This window comes from Eriocheir sinensis, chromosome 50, assembly GCF_024679095.1.
Source record: "Eriocheir sinensis breed Jianghai 21 chromosome 50, ASM2467909v1, whole genome shotgun sequence".
Classification (NCBI taxonomy): domain Eukaryota; kingdom Metazoa; phylum Arthropoda; class Malacostraca; order Decapoda; family Varunidae; genus Eriocheir; species Eriocheir sinensis.
Window position 1 is genome coordinate 10,674,718 of NC_066558.1, and position 13,475 is coordinate 10,688,192.

At 45.9% G+C, this 13,475-nt stretch overlaps 1 pseudogene; it reads left to right on the forward strand.

Moving 5' to 3' along the window:
- Window positions 1-7,638, forward strand: part of LOC126982047 (splicing factor 3A subunit 3-like) — a 30,928-nt pseudogene extending 23,290 nt beyond the window's left edge.
- The last annotated feature ends 5,837 nt before the right edge of the window (window positions 7,639-13,475 follow it).

Genomic DNA, 13,475 nt, shown 5'->3' on the forward strand with positions numbered 1-13,475 from the left:
ATAATGGTTGTGTCTGATGCTGTTTTGTGGGTCGCCCATACCTTAACATACCACACTTTTCCTCACCATTATATATGCGTAATGTGATCATGTTATCATGTTATATTTATTATCATCTGGATGAACATTATCATTAGCGGAGTGCCACAAGGCTCGGTCTTGAGCCCTATCTCATGGGTGATGTTCTCCTTTCCCATTTCCTCTCTGTTGACGATGCCAGACCACTGAGACCAGTGTTAGCCGAACCAGCACCAGAGCAAAGGATGTCCAAAACATACACGATGTGGGGTTCTTGAAATGTCTGGACTTCTTGAGACCTCGTAAAATTCTCATCAATAAAAAATATAAAATAAAGTATCTGAAAATTGAGTTCTCAGACTCACAGCCCATTCTCGTCTTTTATTATTTATGACCAGTCACACTTCTCATAAGAGAAGCAAAGGCCAGATGAACCTGCTCTTAAGTTTATTTAAAGTAACAAAGAAAACTCGCTGGAAAATAAAGAATAATGAACTAATTCCAGGCACACATCAACCTAGCTAACTATCTTAAAACATCCTATGCAGCAAGTGTACTTAATTGTAGGTGGGCGAAGCAGAAGCCTCACCTGATCTACCACGTGGTCCGTTTCGAGCACTGGTCCACCTTCAGTCCTGTTCTCGTACCTTCCAGCAACAGCCCGCCTTCTTCTTAGCCTCCCAAGGGCTTCCCTCGCCTGCAGTACACAATCACACTGACTTGTGGATACTAATCAGGTCAGGAAAACCACCACGATGGACACGTGGAAGAGTTGGTGAAGGACGTATGGATGGTGCTGGGTCTCTCGGGGAAGTGGCTGCGGGCTGCGGCCCGGCGACCCACAATCCTCAGCTCGCCCCGCGCTCCGCGGTCAAGATGCCAGCACTAGTCACAACTGACATCTCTCTTTTCTGCATAACACTTACTCTAACGCCCTAACGGCTATAGATTATTATTTATTAATAATCTAACACCATGCACTAGGTATTAGTGGGTCATGCATCCCACTCATAGTTCAGCTTTGGCAGTAATAACGAATATGATTTGAACAAGGTCCTGTTTCCCGCCTGCCTGGTTTTCCGCCTTCCTGGGTCTTGTTTCCCGCTCTCTCAATCAAAATGGCGGGGACTCCCGCGGTATTTTCCACGGGCTATTTCTTGAATAATGAAATCATGACACACGAACACCTCAACAAAATACATTATTGGGCCGTGGACAGCACCATGCATTTCAGCATGGTGCTGTCCACGGCCTAATAATGTATTTTTTGTTGTATGTTTTGGACATCCTTTGCTCTGGTGCTGGTTCGGCTACCCGTGGTCTCAGTGGTCTGGCATCGTCAACAGAGAGGAAAGGGGAAAGGAGAACATCACCCATGAGATGGGGCTCAAGACCGAGCCTTGTGGCACTACGCTAATGATAATATTCATGCAAATGATAATTTATTTCCGGTAATTTTACGCATATATAACAGCAAAATAATAAAAAAAGTTATAATATAAACCACTGCGTTTCGCAAAAGAACCATCGGCCATTCACAAACGTTTTATTTTGTTTACATCGGCGAGGCGAGGAGAGGCGAAGCACGCTGAGGCTGCTACAACCACCATGCCGCGCTAGATACACCAGGCAGCGGGACCCAAGGCGAAAACCACGATTCACCGGCAAAACAAAGCGTGTGTGAGTGACAGCATCCTGCACACCAGCGTGGCGGCGGTGTCTCTGCCCCGTGACCCACAGCCTCCCTCGGCACCATGAACACCATCCTGGAGCTCTCGCTTGCTCTTGCTCTTCCTGTACAGGTGACCCGTTGGAGAGTCAGGCCTTCATTTCGGCACAACATGTAAAAATAAAAACAAAACAAGCAGTATCCATTACAAATCATCCTATTCCCTATTTCTTACACACCACATCTTTTCCAGAAAACTCTTCATGGCTTCTATAATTCTCTCATTTGCTTCATCACTCATTCCCAGCAGCAGCAGCATCCATTCCCTCTCCGTTCTTGCAATCCTCCCATTCACATCCCAGCCCATCTCACTCAATGCCACCCTCATCATCTCCGTCCTTTCTCTCCGGTCTCTCCCACACACTAGTATCACATGCGCCACAGTTTCATCCACACCCCTGTCACACATCTGACACACGTTGCTGCGGAACTCAGACCACCTGTAATTTCTTGCATTCACATTCATACACTGCGCTCGAGCAGCGCCGTTACCATGAAGAGCGGGAGGGGCTCATGGCGGCGATGGTCAATTAGTGTCTGCGCAAGAAGAACTCGGTAAGGCAGCAGGGATGCTGTCCAGGCCTCCACCCACGTCAGCGGTGGGCGGTACTACCAGTTTTGGTAATCGCGATTACCGGTTACTTTGGCGAGGAGTAATTGATTACCTGTACGAATACTGGAGTCTGAGATATGGGCATGTTTTTCAATGCCCCTCTAAATATGCCTCTAACAGTGGCTTGGCATGGTGACCCTCCTTGGCAGCCACTCACGCGGGGCACAGTGGCAGTGACTCGCCCTCAAGCACTGCTGAGGAATGACTTATCTAAAGAGAAAAATGGTTATCGTATTGATGCCTAATGCATCAAAATCTATTAGCAAAAACTTATCAACCACTAAAGTAAGACGCATTTAATTCTGAAACAATTCCATTTATTGAAATTATATTATTTAGCCATTACCAGGCCACTATGGACAAGGGCTTTTCTCAGTGTTCTCCACCTCTGTCTTGTGTAACTCTACTCCACCCTGCTCTGGCAAATGCTCTAATTCATCTCTCCACCTGCTTTCCTGTCTGCTCTTTTGGGTTGCCATTTACTTTGGATATCCATCTGTTGTCAGTTCTAGACTTGATATGATTCCCAATAGTCATTTAGGTGTCTTCAACCTTTGTCTAACCAGTCAAGCAAGTGAAAATGATTCTGCGGACCAGTACCACAGGCATAGATCCAAGCATACACTAACATGTATATATTCCAAATACATATTTTATTATCTTAGCAATTTAAAATTCAGTGGGACGAAACCATGTAATATAATGTTTCACATTATACAAAGTAAAGTGATTATAAAGGCTAAATTATTCAAATGGACGCCATGGGAGAAAAATACTACACTAACTACAGCCCTTAGTACGCCAGTAGACATATATACCGCAGGTAAGACTAGCTGTCATGATGATAGATTCATGTACCTATTGCAAGGTCCACCAAAACGTAATATCCCATATTTTACAAATGAAATTAGATATCCGATATCCTTCTCGCTCCTCTTCTCTTTCTTTCTTCTATATTTCTTTTTTTCTCTCATTTTCTCTTTTTTTTCTTCTTTCTTCCTCGTCTGCCTGGCGGATATTACACCATACTCTAAACATGTCATTCAATTTTTATTTCACTATAACTATTTATTTGAAAAAAAATGCTTTGACAGATTATTATTTTCTTAAATAATGAACAAAACTATAAGTCACTATAATAGTAAAGCAATTTGGCGGACCAGCAAATCATAAACCACGGACCGGTACCGGTCCGCGGACCATAGGATGGGAACCACTGATCTAATCTATGATGCTTGCTTCTTGCCCTCATGTTATACCCACCATTTTTTTCTTCGTTTTTCTTTGTGCTCTTTGCTCTCTCTGAATATTTTGTGAGGCATTAAGGCCTGTTTGGACAGGAGCAAATGGAGACTTCTGCCATGCCCACCCCCTCAAGGGAGTTCGAAGGCCTGGGTGTCCGAGTAGATAGATCGATAGATGGTTGTTTTCAACAGTAGCTTTTTTCCTGATATGAGCATTAATTGGAAGGGCTTGTAGGAATTAGTGAACATGCCCACCCAGATAGGTAACTAACAAGCATACTCACTCTTGCTCACTCTCTTTCCCAGAATCGTGAGGTAATCAACTCTGACCACCGCCACCGCATCCTTCTGGACCGATACGTGGAGAGCTCGCAGCACCTCGCCGACCTGTATGAGGTGGGTCAACTTACCTGTTTGTTGTGGTCGTGATAATACAGAAATAGCAGAGGAAACCATTGTATATACTGGTAATGGAAGATAATTTTTTTATATTTTTAAATCAAAGTCTTTTACATTGTCTTTATGTTATAAGCAAAGGTACCTATCCAATGGGTGTAGTTACAGGCATCTCTAGTCAACTGAAGCCATTTATTGTTTAGGATCCTCCAGTAGATGAAAGTAGAGTGTGAGTAGGGCTGAGGCACACTTTTGGGTTTCATGTCTCTTACTGCAGTGTACAATCCTATTGAGATATTTGCCTTCCCTTTTTTTCCTTTTCTTTTTTTCCTGTAAAAAAAAAAATCTCAACTCCTTATTACACCACTGCTCCCTTCAAGATGCACTCATTGTATTGTGCGTCTGTAATGTTACTACTGACACGGAGAAAGATAGTTGGTTATGAGCACCCTAACCTTGAGCTCTCCTGTTACACTTTGACCTACCCATTACAGGACAAGGATGGCCTGCGCAAGGAGGAGGTGGCAGCGTTGTCGGGCCCCAATGAGCTGGCGTAGTTCTACAACCGCCTCAAGCAGATCAAGGAGTTCCACAAGAAGCATCCCAATGAAGTGAGTCGCTCTTCCTCACCTCAGACTTATTCTCACCTCACTGTGTCAGGGTGGGGCTTTTAAAAATGGGGCATGCAACTGGATTTTATTGAGTGTCTTACTACTACCTACAGCTACTACTGTTTTGAGGTGTCTTTCTACTTATCTCCTGGCATGTAGGAAGGAGGAAATACAGTTGTAGGAAGGTTGCTCAAGAGAAAAAGGGATGAAAGTGGGAAGACTGGTTAACTCTTGCATTAGAAAGTTGGACAAACTGCTCCTGTTGCCTTTCAGATCAGTATGCCGATGAGCGTTGAGTTTGAGGAGATCAACAAGCAACGCGAGGCCAATGATGAGAACCTCGTCATGGTGAACTTTACCGATGAGGAAGGTTATGGAAAGTACCTCGACCTTCACAAGTGCTACAACAAATACCTCAACATCAAAGGTACGTGTACATCTGGCACTTCACAAAAGATCTAGAGAAAAATCTGAAAGATGTGCAAAGAGGAATGGAGTGAAGGATGCTGGGTATATCTTGGAGAGATAGGAAGTGAGCATCGTGGCTTAGAGGAAAGGCAAAAGGTGAAGGTATTCTCATAATGATTAAGAGTAAGAAGTGGATTTGGGCAGGTCTTTGGCATAGAACCGATAAAAGATGGACAACCAGAGTAACAGAGTGGCAATCCCGGTATTGTAGAAGTCAGGGACAAACATATAGTTTAAGTACAGATCAAAGTTGGAAAGTATTTTCATAATGATTAAGAGTAAAGTGGATTTGGGCAAGTATTAGGCATATAGCAAATGGACAGTAAGTGCATCAGAATAGCAACCTAGGAATTCTAAGTCAGGGCAAATATCTAAAGTTGAAATAATTGACACTACCATCTGTAACAGTCCTGGAAAAATTGACTGCATCACCTATCTGACCACCTTTAACCGGCTCTTTGAGATCCCGAAGGACAAGAAGACGACGCAGTACCGGGAGTACCTGGTTGTGCTCCTTGACTACCTGTACGCCTACGTGGAGCGCGTCAAGCCACTACTCGACCTGAGCCAAGAGCTGAAGATGGTCACCAAGGGTTCAACGAGCAGTGGGAGGACGGGAGGTGAGGCGCTGGTGATGGTGGTGGTAGTGGAGGTGGTGGTGGTGGTAATGGTAGTAGGTGGAGTTAGGGGGGAATGGTGAGGCTTTTTAATGTGGTAAATATGCTTTTAGCAGTACTGTTAGGCTGTTTGTAATGTATATGTTATAATGTACATGTGAGTGTGTGACTGTGTGTGTCTAAGCACAGGCTCAGTGCCTTTGCCAGAATGTTATGGAACACGTCAGAGCTGATGGCCGTGGGAACACATGCTGAGCTAACGCAAGGATCAGCAAATGATGACTTTCATCAGCAGTCATCAGCCGGAAGCCACACCCTTCCGGAACAATCAAGATGCAGTAAAAAGGGCGAGCAACGCGGAGAAGAGGAGAGAAGACAGTGGGTAGCGGGTAGCGGGCGGTGATCAGCTGCTCCGCGAGCTGGGTGTGGCTTGCTTATCTTCGTGCGACTCGCTCACGTAAACAGTAAACTTTTGCGTAAAACTGTTAATATAGTTAAAATCAAGCACACCTTTTAATGTCCCAGTAAGAGAGAGAACTCAAGTGAACTTATATAGGCAACCGCTCGGCCAACTAAAAGGCTATTGTGTTATCTCACCTACTACAATCAACTTGTGAAGCAGGCCACGGTAACACCGGCCCTGTGACGAGTGAGATAACAGTTCGCGCCTTAAATATAACACTTAACACAAACCACGTTAAAAGTTACACTGAACGGGTAACATGTTTATTCATTATGGGTATGGACTGTGGTGAATGGAGCCTTCTGTGAGGTTGTTCATTCATCATGGGTACAAGTTGAAGTGTACGGACCTTTTATTTTCCATTTCTGTGTTTTAGATAGAGGAGTATTGTATGACGGTATTTATGTGTTGTTATTGGTTTTAGTTAGAATATAGTTTTATGATAGTTTATTCGATATCCAGATGCTTAAAGCCAATGTGATGGAGATGAACACTGAGGCCATGCGCAGCTTTAGCATATGGCCCAACTTAACCTTTACCTTTATTGTCTTCTTGCAGGTTTCCTTGCTGGCCCAAGAAGACAGGTGGAGTCTTGACTGCCATGGGTGCACACTTGGACCTCTCTGCCTTCTCGTCCTCTGCGGAGCTCATGTCCCTGGGTCTGGATCGTCTCAAGTCTGCACTGATGGCTCTGGGGCTCAAGTGTGGCGGCACCCTGGAGGAGCGCGCCCAGCGGCTCTTGAAGACCAAGGGTATCTCCGTGGAGGAGCTCGACCCATCCCTGTTTGCCAAGTCGAAGCCCGGCAAGGTGACCAAGGGCAAGGAGACAGAGAAGATCAAGGAGCTGGCCAACCTGGAGACTCAGGTATACCGGCTGACGGAGATCCTGAGTGAGCAGCGTGCCGCCACCAAGGAGAACGTGCAGCAGAAGCAGGCCAGGAGGGACGGCGAGGAGGAGGAGGAGGAGGAGGAAGCTTCCGCCTCTGAGTCTGAGGAGGAGCCCGACGACGAGGTTCCCTACAACCCCAAGACCCTGGGCTGGGACGGCAAGCCCATCCCCTACTGGCTGTACAAGCTGCACGGCCTCAACATCAGCTACAACTGTGAAATTTACGGCAACTTCACCTACAAGGGCCCCAAGGCTTTCCAGAGGCATTTTGCGGAGTAGCGCCACGCCCTCGGCATGCGGTGCCTCGGCATCCCCAACACGGCGCACTTTGCAAATATGTCGCAGATCGAGGACGCCCTGAAGCTGTGGGAGAAGCTGAAGGTGCAGAAGACCTCTGAGCGGTGGCAGTCTGAGCAGGAGGAGTACGAGGACTCCCAGGGCAATGTTGTCAACAGGAAGACCTTTGATGACCTCAAGAGACAAGGCCTGTTCTAGTGGGTGGGTGCTCACTGTGTACAAATGACTTGGTTTATTTGAATAGAGTTAAGTTTTTTGAAGAAAGTATATTTCTACACCTTTTTTTTACATTAACATAAATTACACTCCTTAGGTGATCATTCTTTCTTATAGTAAAATATTTATATTGCCTAAAATTCAACTACACGGCCCCTTCAGGAACGCAACCCTCGTATCAAACGAGAGCTGCTTGTATTTGTAGCCTATTTATTCTGGCGTCCACGGTAGCATCAGCCATTATTAGCTCACTGCATGACAAAGGCCTTCTCCAATGTTCTCCATATTTATGTCTGATGTTAGTGTACTCCATCCTTTTCTGGCAAGGTTGTAATTTCAACTCTCCATTTGGTTCTCCGTCTGCCTTGGTTTCTCGTAATTCTTGGGTTGCCACTTTGTTACTTTGGTTGCTCATCTGTTATTAGTTCTATGCATACAACCTGTGCAAGTCCACTTTTTACTCTTATTGTCATCAGAATATATCCAACACTTATTCCCTACCCTAATATGCTCACTTCCTATATCCACAGTGGTATAACATGTTGAGACAGGGAGGTAGCACCATGGATTCAGAGAAGATTGAATATATTCTTATGACAAATAAGGATAAGAAGTTGACATGGGCTGGTTATTTGTAGGACTGATAACAGACGGACAGCCACAGTAACAGAGCAGCAACACAAGAACTATTGAATGCCAGGGCCGACAGAGAGCCATGTAGGGAGGCAAAACTAGAGCCTTTGCCGGAACACGTACACACACTCAAAAAGGTATCGTTACTGTGGTGTCCAACGAGTCTCACACTGAGCAATCCGGTAGTCTCGGCAAGGTTGGTAAGGTTCCACCTGTATTTGATGCAGCGTTACTGTGCCAGCCCAAATTCTACTGCTTCATTTACGAGTGCTGCTCACTTGATTTAGGCAAGTGAAGCCACACTAAACACACGCAGGGATACCAACATGAGTAGCCTCTCATCAATGGATTCGTCCTTGGTGTCAAGTTTGTATCGTACTGAATGTGCAATGATACTTATTTCAGTGTGTGTTCATACTTACCATAATGTCAGACTTTTGAAGCTGGTTGGAGAGGCAAGGTCCACAGAATGCATTGCCAGTAGTTCAAGGGAGTGGATGACAGGGTTGAGGGAAAGGCAGAGTATTTACCAGATTTTATTTTCTCAAATTCTATTAAAATTTCTTCATAGTAAATAGTGAGTCTTCCACCCCAAAGGTTGGACGAGGCTGGTGACAGTAGCCCATACTCTTACAGAAGCAAAAAGGTAAATTACAAACTATATTGGTAGAGACGTACAGTTGGTGACAAGTTATTAGTCCTCCTTTTGGTTTGATAGCCCTTTTCTGTACATTTCCTTCTTCCCTACCTCACTCATTCACCACGTAACTAACTTGACTTTTGGCACAGAGAGGAGCTACCAAACTTTGATTTTTTTTTTTTTTTTACAGCTAAGAAGACAGCTCAAGGGCGTAAAGAAAAAGAAAAAAAGTCCGCTACTCACTGCTCCTGAATAGAGATCAAAGGAGTGTCCAAAAAGAGAGGTCAATTTTGGGAGGAGAGGTGTCCTGATACCCTCCTCTTGAAAGAGTTCAAGTCGTAGGCAGGAGGAAATACAGATGAAGGAAGATTGTTCCAGAGTTTACCAGCGTGAGGGATGAAAGAGTGAAGATACTGGTTGACTCTTGCATATGGGGCTTGGACAGTATAATGATGAGCATGAGTAGAAAGTCGCGTGCAGCGGGGCCGCGGGAGGGGGGGAGGCATGCAGCTAGCAAGTTCAGAAGAGCAGTCAGCATGAAAATATCGATAGAAGATAGAAAGAGAGGCAACATGGCGGCGGCATTTGAGAGGTAGAAGACTATCAGTATGAGGAAGACAGTTGATGAGACGAAGAGCCTTTGACTCCACTCTGTCAAGGGGAGCTGTGTGAGTGGACCCCCCCACACACATGAGATGCATACTCCATACGAGGGCGGACAAGGCTCCTGCAAATGGATAGCAACTGTGCGGGGGAGAAGAACTGGCAGAGACGGTACAGAACGCCCGGCCTAGAGGAAGCTGATTTAATAAGAGATGATATATGAAGTTTCCAGTTGATATTTTGAGTTAAGGATAGACCGAGAATGTTTAGTGTTGAAGACGGTGATAGCTGAGTGTTGTCGAAGAATAGGGGATGATTGTTTGGAAGATTGTTTCGAGTGGATAGGTGGAGAAATTGTGTTTTTGAAGGACATCAGGTTCCTTTTGCCCCAATCGGAAATAATAGTAAGGTCTGAGGCTAAGCGTTCTGTTGCCTCCAGCCTTGAATCGTTAAGTTCCTGTGGAGTGGATCTTCTATTAAAAGAAGTTGAGTAATGCAGAGTGGAGTCATCGGCGTAAGAATGGATAAGACAGTTCGTTTTGGAAAGAAGATCATCAATGAACAGCAGAAAGAGAGTGGGAGATAGGACATAATCCTGTGGGACACCACTGTTAATAGGTTTAGGGGAAGAACAGTGACCGTCTTCCACAACAGAAATAGAACAGTCAGAAAGGAAACTGGAGATAAAGGTACAGAGAGAAGAATAGAAACCGTAGGAGGGCAGTTTGGAAAGCAAAGATTTGTGCCAGACCCTATCAAAAGCTTTTGATATGTCTAGTGCAATAGCAAAGGTTTCACCGAAACGGCTAAGAGAGGATAACCAACAGTCAGTTAAGAAGGCTAGGAGATCACCAGTAGAACGCCCCTTGCGGAACCCATACTGGCGATCAGATAGAAGGTTAGAAGTGGAAAGGTGCTTTTGAATCTTCCGGTTAAAGATATACTCAAAAGCTTTAGATAGACAGGAAAGTAAAACTATAGGGCGGTAGTTTGACGGATTAGAACGGTCGCCCTTCTTAGGCACAGGATGTACAAAGGCATACTTCCAGTAGGAAGGAAAGGTAGATGTTGATAGGCAGAGACGAAAGAGTTTGGCCAGGTAGGGTGTCAGAACTGAAGCACAGTTTTTAAGGACAATAGGAGGCACTCAATCAGGTCCATCAGCCTTCTGAGCCCGCTACTCACTGCTCCTAAAAAGAATCCAAAGAGGTGGCCGAAAGATAGGTCAGTTTCGGGAGGAGAGGTGTCCTGATACCCTCCTCTTGAAAGAGTTCAAGTCGTAGGCAGGAGGAAATACAGATGAAGGAGGATTGTTCCAGAGTTTACCAGCGTGAGGGATGAAAGAGTGAAGATGCTGGTTAACTCTCGCATAAGGTGTTTGGACAGTATAGGGATGAGCATGAGTAGAAAGTCGAGTGCAGCGGGGCCGCGGGAGGGGGGGAGGCATGCAGTTAGCAAGTTCAGAAGAGCAGTCAGCGTGGAAATATCGATATAAGATAGAAAGAGAGGTAACATTGCGGCGGAATTTAAGATGTAGAAGACTATCAGTATGAGGAGGAGAGCTGATGAGACGAAGAGCCTTAGCCTCCACTCTGTCCAGAAGAGCTGTGTGAGTGGAGCCCCCCCACACATGAGATGCATACTCCATACGAGGGCGGACAAGGCCCCTGTATATGGACAGCAACTGTGCAGGGGAGAAGAACTGGCGGAGACGGTACAGAACGCCCAGCCTCAAGGAAGCTGATTTAGTAAGAGATGAGATATAAAGTTTCCAGTTGAGATTTTGAGTTAAGGATAGACCGAGAATGTTTAGTGTTGAGGAAGGTGATAGCTGGGTGTTGTCAAAGAATAGGGGATAGTTGTTTGGAAGATTGTGTCGAGTGGATAGGTGGAGAAACTGTGTTTTTGAGGCGTTGAAGGACACCAGGTTCTTCTTGCCCCAATCGGAAATAATAGTAAGGTTTGAGGCTAGGCGTTCTGCAGCCTCCAGCCTTGAGTCGTTAAGTGTATATATATATATATATATATATATATATATATATATATATATATATATATATATATATATATATATATATATATATATATATATATATATATATATATATATATATATATATATATATATATATATATATATATATATATATATATATATATATATATATATATATATATATATATATATATATTCTTATGCCGGACGTGTTACTTGGGTTCCGTGTCGCCGTCAGGAGACTCCGTGGGAGGGAGATATGTAAACACTTTGCACAGCTTCTGTAGTTTAATATTCTTCCCTAATAGTACACTTCACTCTGACTCTTCACTTACCACTAGCTTCCTATGACTGGGGCTGTCCCCTCTCGCCCTCTTCTCCTATATATATCCAGAACAGTACAGTCTAGAATGTTACAGTATATTTTAGATCATACATGTAGCAAAAATATATGCGAGTTGGCAACGCTTCCCGCCTGGCGTCTGGCTGCTCCCCGCGGGGAGCGGACGGCTCGCCTTGCTCCCCGCCCCCCTGCTCGCTGCTCCCGGAGCCTTCTAGAGGCCCATGGGCGCCGGGGGAAGGTTCCAGCATAACACTATCCGCCCCTCTTAATTGTGATCATCCCGATCACACACTTAACTATATACAAACATAAGAGAATTAATCAAAAACATAATAATCGTCGTGTCGCTGTGGACGCCTGCGTTGTCTCTGTCTTCTGTTCGGTGCCTCCTGCGCGTCTGTCTCCTGTTGCGCCTCGTCGTCGTCCGCCTCTTGGGGTGTCCCTGGAGCATCTGCCGAAGCCGGGAGGTTATCTCCCTCGGCTGAAAGGTCCAGAAGACCTATGTCGTCGTCGACCTCCTCTCGATCCTGGACATCCCTTGCGTTTTCGTCGGCTGCTGGGTGTCTGTAGTTGTTCCAGGTGTAGTTTCCCGGACCGTGGTACCTCCATAGCCGGTTGACGTGGACAACTTTCGGCTTGGTCCTTTCCGTTCTCTGGATTCGGTAAGTCACGTCGGAGAGGCGTTCTAGCACAGTATAAGGGCCTTCCCAGGGGCTCTGTAACTTCGGAGACTGTCCTTTCTTCCTCTGCGGATTGTAAAGCCAAACTTGGTCTCCTTCCTTGAAGTCAACGTGGCTTGCCCTCATATTGTAACCGCGCTTCATGGCCTCCCCGGAGAACTTTAAGGCACCACGGACTTGATGGTGCACCTCTTCCAGCCGTTCCTCTAGTTGACGGGCAAAACTGGAGGCGTCCATTGGAAGGCTTTCCCCAGGAGGCCTTCCTGTCAGTAGGTCCACCGGCAATCGCAGCTCACGTCCGAACATCAGCTTTGCCGGTGAATATCCCGTAGTCTCGTGGGCAGCAGACCTGTAGGCCATGAGGAGCGCAGGCAGCTTCTGATCCATGAAGACTGATCATTGTTGCACTGCTTGGCCAACTCCTGTCCCAACGTCCAATTAAACCTCTCCACCATTTCATCTGACTGTGGGTGCAGAGGGGTGGTCCGGGTCTTCTTGATACCCAGGAGCTTGCAGCACTCAGCAAGGACTGTTGACTCAAAATTCCTTCCCTGGTCGGAATGGAGCTCGTTAGGTACACCGAAGCGACAGAAAAACTCCTCCACCAATACCTTAGCGCTGGTAGTGGCTTCTTGGTCAGGGATGGAGTAGGCTTCCGGCCACTTGGTGAAGTAATCCATTGTGACGCAGATGTACCTATTTCCGTTCGTCGTCAGAGGCAAGGGTCCTGCTATATCCACTGCCACCCGTTCCATGGGGGTTCCAACCTGTTATAGTTGCAATGGGGCACGGTGACGCTTCTTGGGGCCCTTCTTTGCACAGCACACTTCACACGCGTGACACCATTCTTCCACGTCCTTCCTCATGCCAACCCAGTAGAACCTTTGGCGCAGGCGACTCAGTGTCTTCTTTACCCCAAGGTGTCCGCTGGTGATGCTGTCGTGTATTTCTTTCAGGACGCCTTCCCGGGACTTCATAGGTAGCACCGTGGACCAGTAGTGGTCGAGACCATCATGAGA